At 38.7% G+C, this 21247-nt stretch overlaps 1 pseudogene; it reads left to right on the top strand.

Annotated features, from left to right (window-relative positions):
- The first annotated feature begins 9713 nt into the window (after positions 1–9713).
- LOC138309187 (uncharacterized) lies at positions 9714–20006 on the top strand (annotated as a pseudogene).
- Positions 20007–21247: the final 1241 nt, after the last annotated feature.

The raw sequence follows: 21247 nt of genomic DNA, 5'->3' as shown, positions 1-21247 counted from the left end.
ACCCGAGTTCCGTTAAACGGAACTAGGAACCAGACCCGAGTGAACTAGGAACTCGCAACCAATTTCAGCCCTCCCAGGTAAACCATGGCGCTAGTAAATATCAAGTGTGTTCAAGGATGTGCTTTATGGTTTCTAGACCACTGTTGTTGAATTGCTGCACTTGTAATGACTTTAGCCAGACTGGCATAGATTATTGTGTTGAAAAGTTTACCAATACACTGAAAGACTTGTTATTACCTTTAAATAAGTATACTGTTGTATATTCAGAAGGTACTCAAAGTAAAAAATATACAATAAGAGAGGATAAGCCATGGTTTACCGATACATGTAAATCTTTGTATATAGATTATAAAAAAGCATTGTCAGAATTTAACAAATGTAAGAATGAGAGAAACCATGACATATCATTATTTAAAAAAAACGTAGGTATAAGAATATGGAACTGAAATCGAAACGGAATTATAAAACTCAGCGAGGTAATATGCTGAACTTTTTGAGGAAATCAAACCCAAAACATTTTATTAAACTTTTCAAAAAAATAAAAGAAATTGTACTAAGTTTACTTTAAATGAACATGATTTTTCCACCAGTTTTAGATATTTAGCATCTACCAAATGTAAAGTAAACGATGACGTGAAAGAATTCTTGAGTAATAATGATACCAATATACCATCTGATATGTTTCATGAGCTGGATGGTGGTATTTCTGAAGAAGAAGTTGAGAATGTTATTAAAGGGATAATTCGGTCTAAGAGTACATTAAAACTTGCACATATTTCGGAAACAAACCACTTCTAATGGCAATTAGATTAGTTGGTTTAACTGTGATATGTCAGAAAAGCCTACTGTAGCCAAATGTATGTGAAATGTTCCACCACCATTACACATAGCCTTGTATGCCGAACCCTGGCCCTTGTCTGTGTATTAAAGAATTTTTATTCTAGAACTACTCAAAACGTTCTTACAGTTGTGTAAACATTATCAGATGTATGTTCTTGTCTAAAAATAATTTCATCAACTTCTCAGTGATTATGTATTGCATTTGTTTAACATGCATGACTTTGACTCGGGTAAGGGTACAGCGTACATTTTGTACCTGCTTAATCGTATTGATCAACGATTTGGAATTTCAATGGTATTAATAAAAATACTTAACAATGTTGTGGAATTTGTCACTATTTCTTATCATATGTTTCATAAGGAATGTAGAACAATACATTTATGTCATATTTTGCTTCGTGGTTATGTAACGAATTAGCCTCACTGAATTGTCCCTTTAAGATATCAAGCTCTGATAAAGCATGTGGTCACGACAAGTTGTTGAATGATTTTTTTATGAAAAGAAAAGAAATTCTAATGCCATATCTTGTTGTACTCTTTGATATTATATTTAAATTTGGTAAATACCCTTTAATTTGGTCCATTGGTAATATTATACCTATATTTAAAAAAGGAATCATCAACGATACCAATAATTATCGGGGTATTACTCAAATAAGTTGTCTTTCAAAGATATTCACGGCTGTTTTGAATAATCGTCTGATGGGATTTGATTCAAAATATTAAAAAATCCGTGATGCACAATTTGGTTTCAGGAAAAAAGTGTCTACTACCTATTTTGCTTTACAGACATTAATTAGAAGAATATTGAGAAAGAAACAAAAACTTTATTGTTGCTTTATAGATTATAAAAAGGCGTTTGATTTCGTTAACAGACACAATTTATGGTATAAGCTTATCAATGAAGGCGTGGAAGGGAAAATGTTGAATATTTTACGAGCTTTATATATGATGATGTGAAATTTTGTGTGAAATTAAACAATTCAATGTCTGATCTTTCATGTGATATCGGTTTAATTTGTTTCAAGGCGAAATCACATTCCCGACTGTATTTTCACTCTATGTAAACGATTGTAAAAAAAAACATGTTTTAACCGATAATTGTCCTTCAGTAGAGCTACATGTTTAATTTATTTCTATCAATGTATGCAGACGATACATTATTACTAGCTGAATCTGCAGAAGGCTTACAGAAAATGTTAAATTCTTTATTACTTTATACTAACTAATGGAAGTTAATAGTAAATGTTAAAAAAAACTAAAGTTTTGGTTTTCAGAAATGGAGGTAAACTGGAAGACTCTGAGAAATGGTATTTCAATGGTTCCGCTATAGAAAATGTTGATAGCTTTAATTACTTAGGAATTTTGATGAAATATAATGGCAAATTCTTTATAACACAAAAAAAGCTGAGAAGGAGAGAAAGGCTATGTATATATTTATGCACTTTTTCTGATGAACCGTTAGGTTCAAGGAAATAAAAGAATTGAATTGAGATGATTTTTTCTTCAAGTTTTTAATTTGTTGATTTTTTTTTCTATGGAACAATTGGAATGGTCGTACACCAGACCATCACATCAAAATTTGTCCATGTTCAGAACAGACCGTGCGTCTGGCACAAAGACCACGGCGCCTACATCATATCGTATAATATCTTGGTACATACTTATGTCCCGTTTCAGATAAGAATTGATTGCGACGTCGTGAATGGATTATTGCGTAATGTTGGATTTTTTTTTTCAAAGTGAAAACTTTGTGAGGTTCGTTTGTTAAGTAATACACAAAGATAGAAATACAGGTTTTGCATGTTAACGAATGTATATAATAAATGTCGGTGCTAATAGATAAATCATAAGCATACATATTAAATGTTTGATCAAAATCCTATAAAAAGTGGACCAGGAACAGGTCGATATCTAATTACCATTATATCGTGTATAGTAAGTGTGTTAATTAAACAGTGCTAACTATTGAATTAATATTAAAGGTGTCGTTGAGTTGTGTTTTAATCCGTTAACTGTAGATAAGTCAGTAACGAGCTATAATCCGGGATTATCCAGCTAAAGCCATATTAGCCAGAGAAAAGCACATTATATATAGTTACAAAGGTATGATTAATGATAAAGGTAATGCACATCGAAACAGGATCGAATTGCTAGTCTAAACATTTTATATAATATATATACGTAGTTGGTTTGGAATTAATGTTAAAGTAACGGAAACTTAAATATATTTTGATAAATAATGTGTTTTTATAAGCGCCAATAGTCTTCTTCTTCTTCTTCCCTTCTTCCTTTTTCTTCTTCTTTTCCTTCTTCTTCTTTCTTCTTCTTCTTCTTCTTTCTTCTTCTTCTTTTTCTTCTTCTTCTTCTTCTTCTTCTTTTTCTTTTTCTTCTTCTTCTTCTTCTTCTTCTTCTTCTTCTTTTTCTTTTTCTTCTTCTTCTTCTTCTTCTTCTTTTCTTCTTCTTCTTCTTCTTCTTCTTCTTTCTTCTTCTTCTTCTTCTTCTTCTTCTTCTTCTTCTTCTTTCTTCTTCTTCTTCTTCTTCTTCTTCTTCTTCTTCTTCTTCTTCTTCTTCTTCTTCTTCTTCTTCTTTCTTCTTCTTCTTCTTTCTTCTTCTTCTTCTCTTCTTCTTCTTCTTCTTCTTCTTCTTCTTCTTCTTCTTCTTCTTCTTTCTTCTTCTTCTTCTTCTTCTTCTTCTTCTTCTTCTTCTTCTTCTTCTTCTTTCTCTTCTTCTTCTTCTTCTTCTTCTTCTTCTTCTTCTTCTTCTTCTTCTTTTCTTCTTCTTCTTCTTCTTCTTCTTCTTCTTCTTCTTCTTCTTCTTCTTCTTCTTCTTCTTCTTCTTCTTTTTTCTTTTCTTCTTCTTCTTCTTCTTCTTCTTCTTCTTCTTTTCTTCTTCTTCCTTCTTCTTTTCTTTCTTCTCTTCTTCTTCTTCTTCTTCTTCTTCTTCTTCTTCTTCTTCTTCTTCTTCTTCTTCTCCATTTTCTTCTTCTTCTTCTTCTTCTTTGTATTTCGACCTAACTGACTTTGAATCATTCTGAGCCTGCTGACACCAGAGTGAACTGGTGATTTGTCCAGATCACACGTAACCTTTTAGTCGTCCAGCCATGCGTGCTTTAATCCGTTAATGCGTACCTGAAGTATATATCAAGTTAAATGTAGCATGAACAAGTACAGGAAATTAGGATTTCATAAAGGCTTTAACAATACGTAAATTGAATCCCTTGCTGTAAAAACACTTTACTATTTATATTTGTCATTGGTGTGGTAGAGACGTTTCCCGGACGAGGCCGCCACCAGCTACTACATCGATCGGAGGACAGTGATTGGATACTACATCGATCGGAGGACAGTGATTGGATACTACATCGATCGGAGGACAGTGATTGGATACTACATCGATCACAGGGCAGTGATTGGATACTACATCGATCGGAGGACAGTGATTGGATACTACATCGATCGGAGGATAGTAATTGGATACTACATCGATCGGAGGACAGTGATTGGATACTACATCCTGGCATTAAGTACGTAATCAAATCCCTACATAATTTTAAGCTTTGTCGTATCAGGACACCTTATATGCATGTTACATAAACTGTTTGATTACGAGCATACGAAACCGTACCGCCTCAAAACCCTATAGTTATTATTGCCTTGAGTTTTGTAATAGGAGAGGAGAAAATGTAGCTGCCAGACCAGAAATCGAACCTGGGATCCTCCGAACACTAGCCGAGTGCTCTACCGACTGAGCTACCTGGTCACAGATGATCGACCTAGTCCAATCCCGCTACACTCCTCCCTCCTTTCTCGAAGTCTTCGCCCTCGAAGACATACTAGACCCTTCCAAAAACAACCACCGTGGGTTATTTAGTTGGGCGCCAATTCTGTAACAGGAGAGGAGCAAATGTAGCTGCCATGCCGGCATTCGAACCCGGAACCCTCCGAACACTAGTAGCCGAGTGCTCTACCGAATTAGCTAACTGGTCACCGATGATCGACCCAGTCTGATCCCGCTACAGTTTGATGGCAAGTGAAACTGACGGATCGCCAGCTGTCAAAGGAACCGGCGCACGTGACATTGCATTTTCTTTTGTTTATACTACGATGTTTACACATTGAATTCCCAAATTGCACATTGCAGAATTATCTACTCTTGTGGGTAGGTATTGATTGTGACGTCATGTGTTTGCGAGCATAACGTCATACCTTTCAAAAAAAAGCAGTGAATTTCGCTCACAAAATAATAATGTCACAATCGATACCTACCGGCAAAGGAATAGTGCGTTTACGCGCCTGAGGTGTGGCCACATTAAACCTGGCGATCGGTCAATATGGAGACACTTTATCCACTTGAAAATCAAGGTCCCCAAACAGCTAACTGCACTCTGTCATGTTAATCACGGGGTGCTACTATTGTAGTAAGATTGTGTTCAGTACACAAAGATATTAGTGTTAATAGCACAAATGGGTATTAGGGTTAATAGTAGCCACACTAATGTAGGCGATTAGACGGTATTAGACAGTGTGAAAACGAACCCTTGGACAGTCCACTATCGAGGAATAATCAACAGGTAAATTGTTTCTTGGTTATAAGTATCCTTAACATATGGCGCAGAAGGACACCTGAAATTCTAACGAGCTATTTAAATATTTTATAGAACTGTATATACCTTTGAAACAGTTACACTCCTAAGATTTTCCTTTCTATGAAGAGTTTCATAATATACAGGACAAAACCATTTTTAAGTCAAAATGAATATATTTTTCGATATTAGGGCTAAGCTATTAATTTATTCATAATACTTGCTATGCTTGATGTAACTTATTTTGTCGTTAAACAAAAATTCAAAATCACCTAATTTTAACGTTAATTTGACAGATGTAATTTAAAGGGACAATTAAGTGAGGCTAATTCTGTTACATAACCACGAAGCAAAATAAGACATAAATAAATTGTTCTACATTCCTTATGAAACATTTGACAAGACATAGTGACAGATTCCACAACATTGTTAAGTATTTTGATTAATACCATTGAAATTCCAAATCGTTGATCAATACGATTAAGAAGGTACAACATGTACGCTGTACCCATACCCGAGTCAAAGTAACGTACGTTAAACAAATGCAATACATCACCGCGGAGCTACTGATGAAATTATTTTTAGACAAGAACATGCATCTAATAATGTTAACACAACTGTAAGTGTGATTTGAGTATTTCTAGACAAAAAAAATCTTTACAACACAGGCAAGGGTCAGGGTTCGGCATACAAGGCTATGTGAAATGGCGATTGAACTTTTCACATACATTTGACTATAGTGGGCTTTTCTGACATATCGCAGTAAAATCAACTTATCTAATTTCCATTAGAACTAGTTTATTGCCGAAATATGTGCGAGTTTTAATGTACTCTTAGACTGAATTGTCACTTTAATTTCCAAAGTTGTCTTCGATTTCCCTTGCATGAGACGTAAACATTCCTCTGACGTCCTGCTAATACTACTACACACTCACTACCACACAAATCACATCTTAGCTGCAATATTGTAGCTCAAAAGACTTCAGACAGATCATGTCGTTTTTAGAGCTACAATTGGTACCTATTCCTGTAAATGGAGCAAAGAAATATTTGTGCAACAATTCTTAAAACATCTGTATCTATTTTAACGTACTTGTTTAATATCACTTACCTACTAGGTAATAAAACTTAAATGTATAAAATATAAAATTCACACAGGGGATTTATTTTTCACAAGGAAAATTAGACGGCAGATCTACAAATTGTGAATTTGACGTCTTGTGAGCGGTACGATAGATATTAAGAGAGGTTGTTATGTTTGTTGTGGGAAAAAAGTGATACACGTATATAAATGCATGTATCCGCTTAACATAGTTGAAAACATACAAATAAAAGTACAGAAAATTGTGCCCAAGTGACTTTCTGAGGCAATGATCCACAACGACACATATATTCGAAATTCGTTCCCGGCCGAAAGTTATAGTAGGCCGGGTACGTATATTTGTTCAAATCACATTTGTGTCTTCATCATAAACCTGGCCAGTTAAACTTGTTGGGAATATAAACTTGACGAGTTTAACTTGGTGAGGGCATAAACTTGATGAGAACACAAATTTGGTGAGATCACAAACTTGGTGAGATCATAAACTTGGTGAGAACATGAACTTGGAGGGTTAAACTTGGTGAGAACACTACCTTGGTGAGAACATAAACTTAGTGAGAACATAAACTTAGTGAGAACATGAACTTGGTGAGATCATAAACTTGGTGAGATCATAAACTTGGTGAGAACATGAACTTGGTGAGATCATAAACTTGGTGAGAACACAAACTTGGTGAGATCATAAACTTGGTGAGAACATGAACTTGGAGGGTTAAACTTGGTGAGAACACTACCTTGGTGAGAACATAAACTTAGTGAGAACATAAACTTAGTGAGAACATGAACTTGGTGAGATCATAAACTTGGTGAGATCATAAACTTGGTGAGAACATAAACTTGGTGAGATCATAAACTTGGTGAGAACACAAACTTGGTGAGATCATAAACTTGGTGAGAACATGAACTTGGTGAGAACATAAACTTAGTGAGAACATAAACTTAGTGAGATCATAAACTTGGAGGGTTAAACTTGGTGAGAACATAAACTTGGAGGGTTAAACTTGATGAGAACATAAACTTGGTGAGAACATAGACTTGATGAGAACACAAACGTGGTGAGAACATAAACTTGGAGGGTTAAACTTGGTGAGAACATGAACTTGGAGGGTTAAACTTGGTGAGAACATAGACTTGATGAGAACACAAACGTGGTGAGAACATAAACTTGGAGGGTTAAACTTGGTGAGAACATAAACTTGGAGGGTTAAACTTGGTGAGAACATAAACTTGGAGGGTTAAACTTGGTGAGAACATAAACTTGGTGAGAACATGAACTTGGAGGGTTAAACTTGGTGAGAACATAAACTTGGTGAGAACATAAACTTGGAGGGTTAAACTTGGTGAGAACATGAACTTGGAGGGTTAAACTTGGTGAGAACATAAACTTGGAGGGTTAAACTTGGTGAGAACATAAACTTGGTGAGAACATAAACTTGGTGAGAACATAAACTTGGAGGGTTAAACTTGGTGAGAACATGAACTTGGAGGGTTAAACTTGGTGAGAACACAAACTTGGTGAGATCATAAACTTGGTGAGAACATGAACTTGGTGAGAACATGAACTTGGTGAGATCATAAACTTGGTGAGAACATAAACTTGGAGGGTTAAACTTGGTGAGAACATGAACTTGGTGAGAACATAAACTTGGTGAGAACATGAACTTGGAGGATTTAAACTTGGTGAGAACATAAACTTGGTGAGAACATAAACTTGGTGAGAACATGAACTTGGAGGGTTAAACTTGGTGAGAACACAAACTTGGTGAGATCATAAACTTGGTAATAACATAAACTTGGTAAGAACATAAACTTGGAGGGTTAAACTTGGTGAGAACACAAACTTGGTGAGATCATAAACTTGGTGAGAACATGAACTTGGAGGGTTAAACTTGGTGAGAACATAAACTTGGAGGGTTAAACTTAGTGAGAACATAAACTTGGAGGGTTAAACTTGGTGAGAACACAAACTTGGTGAGATCATAAACTTGGTGAGAACATGAACTTGGAGGGTTAAACTTGGTGAGAACATAAACTTGGTGAGAACATAGACTTGATGAGAACACAAACGTGGTGAGAACATAAACTTGATGAGAACACAAACGTGGTGAGAACATAAACTTGGTGAGAACATAAACTTGGAGGGTTAAACTTGGTGAGAACACAAACTTGATGAGAACAAGAAATTGGTGAGAGTTTTTTGTAATTTGTGTTGTATCATTCATCCTTATGTAGAAAGGAAATGCTTCGCTTCACCGTGATAATAATAAGTAATGGGCCCTTAATGAGGAATTAAAAGGTCAAATACATCATTGCGATGTATAATAAGTCATTTTGAACCATTTGCGATGTTAATTAGTCGCTAGAATTCGAATAAGTAATCAGGGAATCGAATAAGTAATCAGGGAATCGAATAAGTAATGGAACAAGGAATTAGGAACTAGGAATCAACTTCTCGGAGGTTAATAATAATAATAACATTTGCTTCTATTTAAAGAAACATTTATAAGCGGGTCAATAACATATCTATAACAGCTACCTAAAGGTTATATATTGTGTAAATGAAAGTTATTGACTGCCTTACGGCGTCCCCCCCGGTACCTCCCATTAAATTACCGTCGTAACCCACCCCCACTCCCGGTACCTCCCACTACAATCTAAACCACCTGGGATGTCCTTTCCTTAATTCTTTTCTCCGCCTACATGGTTATACGGAGCATAAACCCCAAACTATTTCTTTAAGCACCCTATGTCGACCCCTCCTTCAAACCCTGACTTCACTCTCACTCTCAAAATCCCGAACATGTAACATTACCCAAAATATTAATTCCGAAATCCAACCCAACACGACTCCATGGACCCTACCCACACCCTTATTACCGTTAACAATGTATGGGAAATGTTCTTGAGCCGAGAACTAATATATTTGTTTGTTTGTCAATTTGAAATGTTAGATAATTAAGCTGATTCCAATTTCGGTTGCGTAATATTGATTTTGCTGGGCGCATTTTACCATATGTTGAAAATGCTCGGTTAAAGCTGTAATACGTTATTATCCATATTCATACATATGTGTATCGACGATATTAGTATTAAAGTGTTATAGTAGGTGATTTTGTTCTTTACAGATTTACCTGTGACGACGATTAAAAACAGGAAATGACGTCAGTTAGGTCTCTCCTACACGATTCAGGAGGTTGGTTTGATACTCACACTGAACAGCTTACACGGTACATTGTGAACAATAACAGCGCCGTCGGCACGATGCCGTTCACGACACCAGGAGAAGATGATTCGACATATATTGATGGATATCGAGATAATGCGACTGAGGAGGATGCGAATATCAAGACATCTAAAACCTCAGAAGCCGATGTCGAGATAGCAGTGTCAGACGATTCGTGTGATAATGAGATATGTGTGTGTCGGGAGGATCAAGGGACGTCTGTTTGTGAGGCGTGTCAACATCTGGTGGATGTCGCGGAGGAGGAAGAAAGGTGTAACAAGGAAGAACTACAAGATGTGAACTGCAACACGTGTTACTGTGATCAGACGTTCAGTGCTGTCAGGCAATCATTAAGACAAGAATCGTATTCACCTAGGAATCCTAACAATTGCAATAATATAAATGAACACAAAGAAATAACGAACTCGTGTCAATTCCGGACAGAAGGACACCTAGCACGAGACACAGAACAGCTTCTGAATGTGCCACAAAGTCAACAACTGGCAACTGTCAGGATAGTGATCGATTCATTTTGCGACAGTGATGGTCGTGAAGGAGGTACATTCACAGACACCAGTAGCGATGACAGCAAAAACGAGTTGTACCACTCAGCCTCGTCATCTAGTGATAGTTACAATGACTTCCCAATGTCTGACGTGCAATATACAGAAAATCTTCAAAATAAAAATCGTTTTGATGAACATACAGTTTTGGAAGACAATCAAACGTTACCAAACAGCCCGTTTATTAATGAAGCACTAGACGCGGACCTAACGGATGACCTGGACCGTCCTGTATTTCAGGTAGGAAGCTGCGATGATTCAGACGAGGAGTGCTTAATAGAGGGGCCATTGTGGTCACGGTCCGTGTCGCCATCGTCTGACTGTGAATTGATGGACATGGCAGACAATGACAGGTACGACATGCGCAAAGTGTCATGCTGTTCTATAACTTCACTGTCCTCTCTGTGCGTTGCCGACTTCCTACTGAGGCCTCAATCTGCAAGGTATGGATAGGAGATCTATCTTAACGACCATATCAATCATAACAATTTAAACACCGATTTTGACCTCTGTATGATGAGCAGCTGTTGTTGTACGTTAAATGTTTGAATGAAGTATTAAGTGGATTACAGGATATAAAAGCTATGTTGGTATATGATCAATTCTAAGCTGAAAGATGCTCCACCGCCGACAGAGCATAAATGATATTCATCATTTGAACAATAATTGGTATTTTATCGTGTATATATATGTCTAGTTTACACAAAAATGTAAAAAAACCAACATATAAAATAATTTATTTTGCCTTAAATGCGTGCGCAAGTTGTACTTCATTCCATAAAGGATATAGTGCCATGGAATTTTTTCGGGATGCAATTAATTATTTTTCATATTTTTAACTTGAAGTAAAATTAGAAGCTCAAACTTTTCAATGGTGGTAATGGTGTAAAGTAAGTAACTTTTGTAACTGAAGAAAAATACTAAATCGTCTGCTCCTGTTTTTGATAGTGAAAAATTACCATTTTCCAGCGGTGGAGCATCTTTAAACTATATATGTAGACGTGCCTGCTGTTTGACTTAAGACTATAGGTAATTGTATGCAGGTATTTCCAAGATTTTGCTGAAACCCAGAGATCATTTTAAATGTATACGTATCTTACAATCGTTCATGTGGTCGAGCATAGACATACTCGTGTTGATTGGAGGAATAGGCCAACATTTCCACATCGTAAATAATTCCAGTCTTACTGTACAGAGGGAATCTCTGCCATCAAATGTTTTAATTACAAACGTTATTGTATTCCATAACAGCCCATCTCCCGATGTGTCGTCGGAAAAAAATACCCCCAAGGATGAAACAGACCCCGGTGACGTGAATCTCCTCCGGCGCTTATCTTACATTCCAAGAAGGCCGTCATTCGGGTCCTGTGAAACATCGAGGCGGTCGTCCCTGATTTCTCTGTCCCGGCCAGCCTCTCCTATTTTTGAAGAACGTTCGCTGTCACCCATCACTGCATCAAGCGCATCATCGCAAGCATCATACATGACAGCCGACTCGGACCCGGCATCTTGTCACCTCAAGCCTTATTTGGATGAACGGCGGATATCGGAACTGTCGGAGATCTCTTCCATCTCTCTCGGATTACTTGGTGACCGAGAGTCCATGTTAACACCGGACATAACAGACGAGAGGAATGAAAGACATTCAGCATCGCCGTTTGGAGATCAGCTCAAATATTTCCAGGTAATTATCAAAAAATCTAATAATAATTACAAATAAAAATGTATCTGTGTTACTACATATGTATTTCTATTAGCCCAAGACCGTCACCATCAGTTGGGCAATATTCACTTCCGTAATCCTTTCTTTTGCGAAATATAGAGTAATTTTGTAAGACTTCGAGTGAGAATTCAAATGTTACACGATTAATATATAAAAAATACTATTGATTTCTCCAATTATCACGGCAATAAGATGACAAAGCGATGGTACTGGATAATAAACCACGTAGAAATGTAAAATGCACGGGGCTCCCGAACGGGCTGTCGTCAATCCGGGGGGAAGGGGGGATCCGGGATGTCCCGAACGGGCTGTCATCCATCTCGCGGGTTCCGAACGGGCTGTCATCCATCTCGAGGGTCCCGAACGGGCTGTCATCCATCCCACAGGTGGCTAATATCTACTTTGGCTAAAGTCGGTGAATATATAATCCATACAACAATAAACCACATTTTCGCCAATCTGGTTGTCGGAGCATGTTCCGTTACATGTAACCCTGGGTACATTATACAGCAGACACACGTTTATGTAACCCTGGGTACATGTATACAGCAGTTCACCCTGGGTAAGTATACAGCAGACACGTTTATGTAACCCTGGGTACATGTATACAGCAGTCACACGTTTATGTAACCCTGGGTACATGTATACAGCAGTCACACGTTTATGTAACCCTGGGTACATGTATACAGCAGTCACACGTTTATGTAACCCTGGGTACATGTATACAGCAGACACACGTTTATGTAACCCTGGGTACATGTATACAGCAGACACACGTTTATGTAACCCTGGGTACATGTATACAGCAGACACACGTTTATGTAACCCTGGGTACATGTATACAGCAGTCACACGTTTATGTAACCCTGGGTACATGTATACAGCAGTCACACGTTTATGTAACCCTGGGTACATGTATACACAGCACACGTTTATGTAACCCTGGGTACATGTATACAGCAGACACACGTTTATGTAACCCTGGGTACATGTATACAGCAGTCACACGTTTATGTAACCCTGGGTACATGTATACAGCAGACACACGTTTATGTAACCCTGGGTACATGTATACAGCAGACACACGTTTATGTAACCCTGGGTACATGTATACAGCAGACACACGTTTATGTAACCCTGGGTACATGTATACAGCAGACACACGTTCATGTAACCCTGGGTACATGTATACAGCAGACACACGTTTATGTAACCCTGGGTACATGTATACAGCAGACACACGTTTATGTAACCCTGGGTACATGTATACAGCAGACACACGTTTATGTAACCCTGGGTACATGTATACAGCAGACACACGTTTATGTAACCCTGGGTACATGTATACAGCAGACACACGTTTATGTAACCCTGGGTACATGTATACAGCAGACACACGTTTATGTAACCCTGGGTACATGTATACAGCAGTCACACGTTTATGTAACCCTGGGTACATGTATACAGCAGACACACGTTTATGTAACCCTGGGTACATGTATACAGCAGTCACACGTTTATGTAACCCTGGGTACATGTATACAGCAGACACACGTTTTATGTAACCCTGGGTACATGTAACACAGCACAAGCAGTCACATAAGCAGCACACTTTATGTAACCCTGGGTACATGTATACAGCAGACACACGTTTATGTAACCCTGGGTACATGTATACAGCAGACCACACGTTTATGTAACCCTGGGTACATGTATACAACAGTCACACGTTTATGTAACCCTGGGTACATGTATACAGCAGACACACGTTTATGTAACCCTGGGTACATGTATACAGCAGACACACGTTTATGTAACCCTGGGTACATGTATACAGCAGTCACACGTTTATGTAACCCTGGGTACATGTATACAGCAGACACACGTTTATGTAACCTGGGTACATGTATACAGCAGACACACGTTTATGTAACCCTGGGTACATGTATACAGCAGACACACGTTTATGTAACCCTGGGTACATGTATACAGCAGACACACGTTTATGTAACCCTGGGTACATGTATACAGCAGACACACGTTTATGTAACCCTGGGTACATGTATACAGCAGACACACGTTTATGTAACCCTGGGTACATGTATACAGCAGACACACGTTTATGTAACCCTGGGTACATGTGTACAGCAGAAATACGTTTATGTAACCCTGGGTACATGTGTACAGCAGACACACGTTCATGTAACCCTGGGTACATGTATACAGCAGACACACGTTTATGTAACCCTGGGTACATGTATACAGCAGACACACGTTCATGTAACCCTGGGTACATGTATACAGCAGACACACGTTTATGTAACCCTGGGTACATGTATACAGCAGACACACGTTTATGTAACCCTGGGTACATGTATACAGCAGACACACGTTTATGTAACCCTGGGTACATGTATACAACAGTCACACGTTTATGTAACCCTGGGTACATGTATACAGCAGACACACGTTTATGTAACCCTGGGTACATGTATACAGCAACACACGTTTATGTAACCCTGGGTTACATGTATACAGCAGACACACGTTTATGTTAACCCTGGGTACATGTATACAACAGTCACACGTTCATGTAACCCTGGGTACATGTATACAGCAGACACGTTTATGTAACCCTGGGTACATACAGCAGACACACGTTCATGTAACCCTGGGTACATGTATACAACAGTCACACGTTTATGTAACCCTGGGTACATGTATACAGCAGTCACACGTTTATGTAACCCTGGGTACATGTATACAGCAGACACACGTTTATGTAACCCTGGGTAACATGTATACAGCAGACACACGTTTATGTAACCCTGGGTACATGTATACAGCAGACACACGTTTATGTAACCCTGGGTACATGTATACAGCAGACACACGTTCATGTAACCCTGGGGTACATGTATATAGCACGTAAGTCAGACACACGTTTATGTAACCCTGGGTACATGTATACAGCAGACACAGACACGTTGGACGTTCATGTAACCCTGGGTACATGTATACAGCAGACACACGTTCATGTAACCCTGGGTACATGTATACAGCAGACACACGTTTATGTAACCCTGGGTACATGTATACAGCAGACACACGTTCATGTAACCCTGGGTACATGTATACAGCAGACACACGTTTATGTAACCCTGGGTACATGTATACAGCAGACACACGTTTATGTAACCCTTGGGTACATGTACTACAGCAGGATCACACGTTTATGTCAACCCTGGGTACATGTATACAGCAGACACACGTTTATGTAACCCTGGGTACATGTAATACAGCAGACACACGTTTTACATGTAACCCTGGGTACATGTGTACAGCAGACAACACACGTTTATGTAACCCTGGTAATATGTATACCCTGTACACCCTTGGGTACATGTATACAGCAGACACACGTATATGTAACCCTGGGTACATGTATACAGTTTTACCCTGGTACATGTATAACAACAGACCACACGATTCATGTAACCCTGGTACTGGCATCATACAGCACGTTTATGTACATGTTACAGCAGACACACTGGGTCTCATGTAACCAGACTGGGGATTGTTATACATGTAACTCCCTGGGTACCCTGGGTACATGTATACCAGCAGACGTCACAGTTTATCATGTAACCCTGGGTACACTGTATAACAAGCAGACGGCACTTATGTAACCAGGGTACATGTATACAGAGACACGTTCACGAACCCTGGGTACATGTATACAGCATAGCGCAGACGCTTAAGTAACCCTGGGTAACATGTGTACAGCAGGACACACGTTTATGGTAACCCTTGGTACATGTACTACAGGCAGACGCACGTTTATGTAACCCCCAGTTCGGGTCATGTATACAGCAGACGCACGTTTTATGTAACCCTGGGTACATGTATACAGCAGACTCACGTTTATGTTACCTGGGTAACATGTTTACAGCATGACGCAAGTTTATGTAACCCTGGGTACATGTATACAGCAGACGCACGTTCCTGTAAACCCTGGGTACATGTATACAGCAGACACACGTTCATGTAAACCTGGGGTATACAGATGTTCACGTTCATGTAACGTGGGTACATGTATACCAGACACACGTTCCTGTTACCTGGGTACATGTATACAACAGCTGTCACTCGTTCATGTTAACCCTGGGTACATGTATTACAGCAGTCACTCGTATATGTAACCCTGGGTACATGTATAGAGCAGACACACGTTTATGTAACCTGGGTAAACATGTATACGCAGGTCAACGTTTATGTAACTGGGTACAGGTATAGAAGCGGACACAACGTTATGTTAACCCTGGGTACATGTAATACAGCAGACACACGTTCATGTAAACCAATGGGGTACATGTGTATACAGCAGACTTTATGTCACCTGGGTACATTTGTTTTATACAGCGCAGACACACGTTCATGTAACCCCTGGGTACATGTATCCAGCTGGTTTATTGTAAACCCTGGGTACATGTATACATTCTAGACACACATGTAACCCTGGGTTCATATATATAACGCCTTGGTAACTGGGGAACATGTATACAGCAGACAACCAACGTTTATGTAACACCTGGGTACATGTATATAGCAGACACACGTTTATGTAACCCTGGGTACATGTATACAGCAAGACTACACGTTTATGTAATGTATACCTGTGGTACAGTGTATACAGGATCAGACCACACGTATATGTATCACCCTGTGTGTACATGTATACAGCAGACACTGTCTGTTTATGTAACCCTGGGTACATGTATATACAGCAGACACCGTTTATATGTCACCCTGGGAACTTGTATACAGCAGAAACACACGTTCAATGGTAACCCCTGTATACATGTATACAGTAGGACACGACGTTCATGTAACCCTGGTCACATGTATACACAGATAACACGTTCATATAACCCTTGGAACAGGTATACAGCAAGACGCACGTTTATGTAACCCTGTGGACATGTATTCAGCAGACGCACGTATATGTAACCCTGTGTTACAAGCTGTTTTATACAGCAGACACACGTTTATGTAACCCTGGGTAACAAGTATTACTCAGTCGAGACACACACGTTTATGATTAACCCTGGGTACATGTATACAGCAGATCAACACGTTTCATGTAACCCTGGGTACTATTGTATGACATGCAGACACACGTTTATGTAACCCTCCTGGGGTACATGTATACAGCAGACAACACGTTCATGTAACCCTGGGTACATGTATTACAGTCAGACACACGTTTATGAAACCCTGGGTACATGTATACAGCAAAGACCAACACGTTGGTATGTAACCCTGGGTACATGTATACAAGCAGACACACCGTTCATGTAATAACCCTGGGTACATGTATACAGCAGACACACGTTTATGTAACCACTGGTACATGTATACAGCAGACACACCACCATGCCGAGCGTTTATGTAACCCTGGGTACATGTATACAGCAGACACACGTTCATGTAAACCCTGGGTACATGTATACAGCAGACACCGTATCACGTTTATGTAACCTGGTACATGTATACAGCAGACACACGTTTATGTAACCCTGGGTACATGTTTACAGCAGACACACGTTCATGTAACCCTGGGTACATGTATACAGCAGGACACACGTTTATGTAACCCCTGGGTACATGATATACAGGCAGACAAACACGTTTCATGTAACCCTGGGTACATGTAATACAGCAGACGCACGTTTATGTAATCCTGGGTACAATGTATACAAACAGTCACACGTTTATGTAATCCCTGGGTTACATTGTATAGAGCAGACACACGTATATGTAACCCTGGGTATATGTATACAGCAGACACACGTTTATGTAACCCTGGGAACATGTATACAGCAGACACACGTTTTATGTAACCCTGGGTACATGTTATACAGCAGACAACACGTTCATGTAACCCTGGGTACATGTATACAGCAGACACACATTTACATGTAACCCTGGGGTACATGTATACAGCAGACACACGTTCATCATATTAACCCTTGGAACATGTATACAGCAGACGCACGTTTATGTAACCCTGGGTACATGTATACAGCAGAACGCACGTTTATGTAACCCTGGGTACATGTATACAGCAGACACACGTTTATGTAACCCTGGGTACATGTATACAGCAGACACACGTTCATGTAACCCTGGTACCATGTATACAGCAGACACACGTACATGTAACCCTGGCGTACATGTATACCCTGGTACATGTGTACAGCAGGACACACGTTCATGTAACCCTTGGTACATGTTGTACAGCAGACACACGTTTATGTAACCCTGGGTAACAATGTATAACAGCAGACACACGTTTATGTAGCCCTGGGTACATGTATACAGCAGACGCACGTTCATGTAACCCTGGTTCATGTATACAGCAGACACACGTTTATGTAACCCTGGGTACATGTATACAGCAGACGCACGTTCATGTAACCCCTGGGTACATGTGTACAGCAGAAATACGTTTATGTAACCCTGGGTACATGTATACAGCAGACACACGTAAGTTATGTAACCCTGGGTACATGTATACAGCAGACGCACAGTTCCATGTAACCCTGGTACATGTGTAAAGCAGAAATACGTTTATGTAACCCTGGGTACATGTATACAACAGTCACACGTTTATGTAACCCTGGGTACATGTATACAATAGAAACATTACTATGACTTATGTTTAATGTTTTTAAGAACAAACGGAAGAATGAGATGTTTCTGGTGAAGGCGACGAAGCCGCCAGACTTGGCCTGAATACGAGGGAGGAATAGTTACAGTCAGTGGCGAGAGGAGAACTTGGACTTCAAGGGCAAACCGCAAACCGATAGTAATAAAACCGGAGATCAGTGTTGGTAAAAAGACGGATGTGTTCACCAAGGAGAGAGTAACGGCCATCAACTTAGCCATGGACTGGATCAGAGACGAGTTGGTAGGTACACGTCCTAGCTTTCTACCTGTGTTCAAAGTATTTTTTCACTTGTTTCGATACAATTTATGCTATTAGTTTTTCGGTATATTGTGTTATTTATGCGGAAGATAACAAAATGCGGTGTCTTCTATGAAAATTTTGACGTTGCACTCGAAAATAAATTATGGTGTGCCGTTACCAAGATTTTCCTTTCAATACAGTATAAATTACTTTATTTGGAGTAAACCATCCTAATTTATGTCACAGCGTCAGCTCAAAGACCAGGATGAATCCTTAGCTCACCAACTCCTTGAAATTAGACGAACAATCCATGAACTGAAGCTAGACTGGAGCTGTGAGAGTCATCGAGAAATGTTAATGGACGCAGAGGATGAATTGAAGGAAAGTAAGAACCTGAAACGTGTCAGCGATCTACCCGAGCACCACAACCGTGGACTGGCTACTGAGAGATAAAGGTAGTAAAGTAACGAGACGACTCGGCCATCGTAAATACTCTATATTCTAGCGACTTATCGAACATTGATGGACGACTCGGCCTTCGTAAATACTCGATATTCTAGCGACTTATCGAACATTGATGGACGACTCGGCCATCGTAAATACTCTATATTCTAACGACTTATCGAACATTGATGGACGACTCGGCCATCGTAAATACTCTATATTCTAACGACTTTTCGAACATTGATGGACGACTCGGCCATCGTAAATACTCTATATTCTAACGACTTTTCGAACATTGATGGACGACTCAGCCATCGTAAATACTCTATATTGTTACGACTTATCGAACATTGATGGACGACTCGGCCTTCGTAAATACTCGATATTCTAGCGACTTTACGAACATTGATGGACGACTCGGCCTTCGTAAATACTCATATTCTAGCGACTTTACGCCGCTCAATAGAGACATTTCAGTAGGCTTAGGTGTTGACGGGATGTTTTTGTTCTTCATTGCCATATATGTATATACTGTATAAATTTAATAATAAAAATGTTCACAATGTTATAAGAGATTTTGACTCACTTAATCCAGCTTGACAAAACTAGATATTTACCTTTTGCCACAGAAACTCCCATAACTGTAACGATGCAACCTACACTTGGTGTAGTAATTCTTATAAATATGAATGGCAGCCTGTTTACTGACATTAAGTTATTAGTCCGCGCGGGGGAAATTGACATTGTTGTTGAATGAAACAATTTGGTTATGAATCAATAAAACCAATTTCTTAAATGTCTGGATTATTAACAGGAAACTGAAAATTTATTGAAAAATAGCGAGTTTACGTTGTCTTTTTATAGGACTTTTATCGGTAGGTATTTTTATTTCAAGCCTAATTTTACCACAATATCCTTGGTTGTTTAGGTTAATAGTTGAAGCGAGAAATTTCAAATTTTCACTCGCATCTAAATGATTTACTTTAGATAGAAAACTAAATGTAAATTTAACAACTAAAATGTTTTTATATTGTATTTATTAGAGATATGAATGCAATCTTGGTGGCAGATAAATATTCATATTCTTTTTTTTTCTGCCGCCGATTAAATGTAACCGAACAATGCTTTAATTATGTTGAATATATACGGTCTTAATATTCAACTTTATGTGAGGATTCCCTAAGATGCTGCCCAATCATTTTAATTGTTGAATACACTTGATTAAAATGAAACTCTTGTTTTGCCATATATAATCGCCTTCGTAATATTTACCCCAAAAATCAATGTAAAGGCATTCCAGCACATTTGATAATTTTATGAAATTTTATGATATTTGTGTTATTATAATGGACATTCCAGATTCCAAAAGAGAAATAAAAGGCAGTGTAAAAGTCTATTCAAATCAAATTAAAGATGCTTCACCGCCGACAGAGCATAAATGGCATTCATCATTAGAACAATAATTGGTATTTAATATTGTATATATATGTCTAATTAACACAAAAAAATGATATAAGATAATTTATTTTGCCTTTGGTGCATGCACAATCAGTAATTTATTCCATATAGGATAAAGTGCCACGGATTTTTTTCGGGATGCAATTAATTATTTTTTGCATTTTCAACTTGAAGTAAAATTAGAAGCTCAAACTTTTAATGGAGGTAATGGTGTAAAGTAAGTAACTTTTGTAACTGAAGAAAAATACAAAATCGTCTGCTCCTGTTTTTGATAGTGAAAAAATACCAATTGTCAGCGATGGAGCATCTTTAAACTATGAATAAAAAATCAGGACA

Source organism: Argopecten irradians, chromosome 15, assembly GCF_041381155.1.
Source record: "Argopecten irradians isolate NY chromosome 15, Ai_NY, whole genome shotgun sequence".
Lineage (NCBI taxonomy): Eukaryota > Metazoa > Mollusca > Bivalvia > Pectinida > Pectinidae > Argopecten > Argopecten irradians.
The sequence above is the reverse complement of the archived record's forward strand: the minus strand, read 5'-3'. Positions and strand labels throughout refer to the sequence as shown.